This window comes from Squalius cephalus (assembly GCF_949319135.1).
Source record: "Squalius cephalus genome assembly, chromosome: 6".
NCBI lineage: Eukaryota > Metazoa > Chordata > Actinopteri > Cypriniformes > Leuciscidae > Squalius > Squalius cephalus.
This window is the reverse complement of record NC_137127.1, coordinates 5,423,837-5,430,243: the sequence shown is the minus strand read 5'-3', so window position 1 is coordinate 5,430,243 and position 6,407 is coordinate 5,423,837.

Below are 6,407 nucleotides of genomic sequence, written 5' to 3'. Positions count from 1 at the left end.
GCCTATTCATTTCATGTAGCTGCTCGGTCAGATGCCATTTTTATTCATTCCACCAACAGTCAAACCACACAGGATTGTGGGACATCATATTTTAGAAACTGACCTCAGTCACACAACAACACAAGTACTGACTTTTTTCCCCTTACAATTATGAGTTTATAGGCTATATCTTGCAATTGTGACTTTTGCGAGTTTATATCCCGCAATTCTGACTTTTTGCCCTTACAATTAAGAGTTTAAATCTCACAATTCTAACTTTTTTCTCGCAATTTCAAGTTTATATCTCGCAATTATGACTTCTTTCTCGCAATTACGAGTTTATATCTTGCAATTATGACTTTTTTCTCGCATTTACTCATTTGTATCTCGTAATTTTTACTTTTTTCTCGCAAATATGAGTTTTTATCTCGCAATTCTGACTTTTTTTCTGACAATTACAAGTTTATATCTTGCAATTATGACTTTTTCCCTGCAACAAGTTTATATCTCGCAATTATTTTTTTTTTTCGTGATTAAGAGTTTATATCCCGCAATTATTACTTTTTTCTAACAATTGCGAGGTTATATCTCGCAATTATGTCTTTTTCCCCCTCACAATTATGAGTTTATATCTCGCAATTATTAAATTTTTTCTAACAATTGCGAGTTTATGTCTCGCAATTCTGACTTTTTTCATGCAATTGCGAGTTTATATTCCACAATTCGGAGAAAAAAAATTATTCAGTGGTGGAAACAAGCTTCCATACAAAACACTTTTGCTGCTATTGAGATGGGATGTGGTTAGCACAGGTTTGGTGGTATGGGTAGATTAGGGGGGGGGGGGGGGGGGTTAAGGGGTATGGGAAGGATCAACAGTGTAATTACATGTAGTTTTAACAAAATATATATGTACAATCTAAAAACATGCATGTACAAAATAAGTGCATTATATCAAATGATGTCAATTCTAGTCCATCAAGACACTTAATATGAAGTGGAACCTCAAAGGTTTGGTCACAAAAGTAAGCAGTGATACTAAATAGGTTAATTTGAAGGTAAACATAGTGGAAATAAATCCATTTGTACCAAGAAAATCACCTGACCTCGAAACAGTACTTTGCCTTTCTTTCACTGGTTGCCCACGCCTTGCTAAAGACATTCAGACAAGCTTACAGGGGCTAAACAAACACCGCTCATAATGAGACGGATGTGAACAAGCGCTCACGAGTAACTGGTGTTATTGATGCTTATATGTTCTGTGAGCTACATATGGTCTTTCAGTTCGAGAGGATTATGTGGTAACGACAAAGGTTGCTGACCCGCCCAGAACATTATTACACTCCCGGCACGTCCACGACCCCTACTGCTCCCACGACCCAAACCCAGAGCCTGTCTGCTCACAGGCATCAATTAACACCAGTCGTTCCCAGGCACCGCAGTGGTGCCCGATGGAAGGATGCATGAAAAAAGGTCAGGAGGTCAAGAACAGAAAGACAATTACTCTATATCTCGCTATTTAACTATCCTGCCTCAATACGTCGCTTGCTATCAGTATTTACTCTTTATATTTGTGTCTCCCTATTGCACTCTCTCTATTTAAACACATGCATATGTAGAAAGAACTGATGTCCAAATGCTATTCAGTCACGCAATGCACTCAAATGAGTAGAAACACTTTACATTTACTCTCCTTTCCTAGTAGACGCTCCTTGAAGACACCGAAAAAGGTGTAATTTTCTGGGGGGCGAAGGACAAGTCAGTTAAGTCATGAGTATGGGTTGATCCCTCAGGGCAGGTCACAGTATTGTGGACATGACAATGAGACCTGTGAGCTCTGCTCTGGAGTAAAGGCTAGTTTAACCAGTCTCTGTCCGGCGTCAGGCGGCTGTTTTGACCTGTTTCTTGCTCAAGTGTGAGAGTAAAGGTCACCAGGTGCTGTGTGATTTCCCCTCCGTTTCTCAGTATCACATGCAGATCGTTTCAGAGGTTATGAAGGAGTGGCATAGAACGCTTGTGTGTGTGTGTGTGTGTGTGTGTGAAAGCAGATTTTCTTTCACCTAATTTGTGTCACATTTGTTCCAAGGCTAGAACAATGTAAAGTCTTACCACAGTTTATATAGTCAGTTTCTCTAGCTAATTTACCTTTCAAAAGTAATAATAATAATAATAATAATAACACTTATACTTGCCATAAATTGATCAAAAGTGACATTAAATACATTACTATGTTACTAAAGATTTCTGTCAAATAAATGCATGTTCTTTTGAGCTTTCCACCAAAATTTTAAGCAGCTCAACTGTTTTCAACATTGATAATAAAAATGTTTCTTGAGCAGAAAACCAGCATACTACGGTTTCTGAAGGATCATGTGACACTGAAGAGCAATGATGCACAAACTAGCTAGGCTAAACATTCATTTTGAATCATATATCAGTCAGTCATTATTGGTTTAAAGGGATAGTTCACCCAAAGATTACAATTCTGTGACTTCAAGTTCAGATTTAAAGTTCATTTCATCAGGTTGATCTCTACATTAAGCTTTCCAACAAAAAATATTTTCCCCTGAAAATAGAAAAGCATAGGCTGGTAAATAATGACAGTAGTTTAATTTTTAGTTGAACTGTTCCTTTAAAATCCATTTTCTTCAAAATGATCAAAGCAGCTGCATTATGGAGCCCGTAAAGGGACAAGCTAATGGAAACAAATAGAAAATGGGAGAAAAATATATATTTTCAGTGCTTTGCTTTCCCCGGAGAGACTTGGCGTTCACTCGCAAAACTCTAAAGTTGGCGAGCGAACAAACGTTTCTGAGGGGAACTCAAATGTTGGGTGAGCGAAGGTAGAGTTTCTCGGGGAACGCAAAACTTATGTGAATGAACGCAAAAGTTCTAAATTATATGATTTCCTCTCATCTCATATTTTTTCTTCCACCATATCCCAAGGTGTAAGGGGCTCCGTACTAAAGTGATGGGATAAAATTGAGATATGAGGAAATGCTTTTGTGAACGTAAAAGTTTTGCGAGCGAAAAAGTTTGGAAATATATTTATTCCGTTCTACGTGAATTTGTTTTTTGGAAGAAAAATAATTGACGATTGGATTTGGTTTGGAATGATCACATTGAAATGAAAATATGAAATTCCAAACCTCTTCCACCACAGCCGCTGGGAATGTGACCATCCTGGAGCATCGGTAACAGGATTATCAGCTTGTTTTTTGTGGTGAGATGGTCATGTTTTAACCCTTATTTGTGGCCGCTCCCTCCATCCAGCACAGTATTAGCGGACAGCTGGACTGTTGTCTTCCTATCGCACGCAAGGCCACTACAACATCAGTGAGGCAGGGGGTAATTTTAGGGTTCAGGTTTCTCTCTGTGGTCCTTGCGGAGGAAAGGAGGGACGTTACCACAAGGAGGAGGAGGAGGATATTGGATGCAGGGTTGGGAAACAACCCTCTCAAAAAACACTTGAGAGCCTTTCTGTGGTTTATCCCATTCACACAACCTCCCTTTGCTCATTCCCTCCATCTCATTGATTCTGTCACACCAGAAATTGTCCTGTGGGAAGAAAGAATTCAGTGGCACTTCTTTATAAAATGTAATTAACAGGTTTTTGAAATATAAAATAATAGGTCTCTATATCATATTTTCTACATCGTCTTTATTAAGCTTGGCCAACAGTAGACCTCCGTCAGTAATCCACATTAAGGAATAGCTAGCTCACCCAAAAATTAAAATCATTAACTCTCCCTCAATTTGTTTCAAACATGTATGAGTTTCTTTCTTCTGCTGAACACAAAAGAAGATATTTTGACGAATGTCAGTAACCAAATGGTTGATGTACCCCATTGACTTCCATAGTATTGTTTTCCCATGGAAGGCAAGAAGAAGGTGTTCAGCAGAAGAAACTCATACAGGTTTGGGTGAGTAAATGAGGACAGAATTACAATTTTTGAGTGAACTATCCCTTTAAATGCCATTTAGCACAACCCTATAATGCAGTGATATGCAGCAATTTAATAGATGTAGGCCTATATGTGATATGATCTACCACCAGTCTGACGATCACCAACCGTCTTACTATTCACATCAGGTTTCATGAGAACTGGTATTGCATGTTTTGATCTTGCAATGAGAGAAAGCGATTTCAGCAGCAGTCACAGCGGAAGTCCATGACCCCTAGAGAGTTTGCTGTGTTACTGCAGAAGGCCTGCGAAATATGGTTTATTCTGAAACAAATATTTGTGGAAAAACATTACAGTAAGTGCTAAAAATTCTTTATTGAGGTTTAAAAATTCAGCTAAATGTTGTTTCTCCTACATTGTATTTTTACATTAAATTGTTAATAATCATTTTAAAAGATGAAAAATTAAATTATAAATATTTAAACTGCAGTGTAATCATTATAACACAGTTAAATATAATAATTAAAAATTATAAATAAAAATTTATACATAACTTATAAATACTAAAATCTATGAAAATTTCAATAAAATAAAATAAAATACATGTACCTGTATACTAACCCATCTAACCCATAATAAATCAGTAGATTCAAAAATGTTATTTTAATGAATATGGTTTAAACATCACAACACATGTAAAACATTTATAAATTATAATGCAAATATATGAAAAATAGAATAATTAAATAAATTGCCCTAATCATTACAGGTGATAAATCAATATGAATACATTTATTTTTTATTTTTATGTATATGCAATGTAATCCTCATAACCCAAATCTAAAAATATTTATAAATAATAAAACATATAAAATTATGAAAAACACATTAGAAAATCAATATTATTTTAAGGCATATGAAATGTAAACAATTTAACACAATATGTAAATATGATGCTATATTTTAAAATATTAAATTCTCTGTCTCTCTATCCAAAGGGTTTCTTGGCTTAATCTCCCATTAAGGACGTCTTGAGAGCGTTGTGAAGACATAAGGTAAATGAATAAACATGGTTACGAATAAATCAATTCAGACAACTCCCACCCTGAGAGATCATGCAGGTTTCTTGAAACCCCCAAACCACAAACTTTCTCTTTTCACCCGGAAACAGTGCTAGTTATTGTGGTCTGTGCTTAAACTCAAAACACACCTCAAAGTCCATGTGCGTCTGCAGGTTTGAACGGTCAGTTACCCGTCACCACACCCTGACAGGAACGGGACGTCGTGATTGGTCAGTGAAGATAAACACAGGCCAGTTCTGTGTGCAGAGAAAAGGTGCAGAGAGGCGGCCAAAAGAGACAAAGGGCACCTGGGAATGTTTTCATCAGCCAGAGGCCATCTTAGCTCGCAGAAGCTCGTGTTACATTATGTAATTGGGACCGCGCGCCACCAAATGGTGCTCGGCTGAGGTGGGTGTATAAGGTTTTGATAGAGGAGAAGCGATGCTGGTCCCAGGGCGATCACCTGTGATTCACAGAATCAAGAATTTCTTCTGAACTACCAGTTAAATGTCGCTTTAGAGCCCTCCCTTACGCCTCGCTATCTTTCTCTCGTTCCCCGAAACGGCGATAATTGGAGATGGGGTGAGAGCTACATATGGTCCCTTCAATCCAACCTCCCCCAGCCCAGGCTGAAAGCTCATTAAAAAGGTTGCTTGTTAATAAGCTATAGGGATCATAGAGCGTCCCACTCATTAGAGGGGCCAGAGATACCGGCGTGAAGGTTTTGTTACAAAAGAAAAGAGCTGTTAAGATGACTCTGCTCCCCCTCCGACTCCCACCCATTTCAATCCCAGAACTCCTTCCCGGCTTTGTCTTTCTCTCTCCAGATGTACAATCACACTTTCTTAGACCTGATCTAATCTAATGTTTTCCATCAAACCCTGTTCCTTGAAGGCCAACCTGAATGACCCAGTGGTTTAGTCAGATATGACTGTACCACTAGCGGACTATGACTCGACAACGATAGCCGTTAGAGGAGAGTGGCTCATCTGTGCAAATACTGCTGTATTTGTGATGTGATCTGAGACATGTAGCGACAGGCTCGACTTGCCGTCACACTTTCTGGTTCTCACATACTCAAACACACACACACCCTCTGACTTAACCTCAGTCTTTTAATTATCGTACAAATAGCCATAGAAATACAAAATAGACAAAGTGGTGTAGCCACACAGGGATTTCTGGGAGAAATCACATATAAGACATGACATTTCAATCAACAGAAATTATTCAGAGGACAAAAAGAGCTTTGTTTTCGCTGCTCCCTGAAGAAACGGACACAACTGGATGTCCAACTATTTTCACATTTGCTTATTAATACAAAAAAAATTGCTTTTTTAAATTCCATTTGATGACTTATTCCACCATATTTGTTACCACGCAAACATAAGTGTAACATAACAGATCCCTGACATTGATATTCATAAAAAAAAAAAACGTAACAAAGCAGACTTTCCCTGTATAG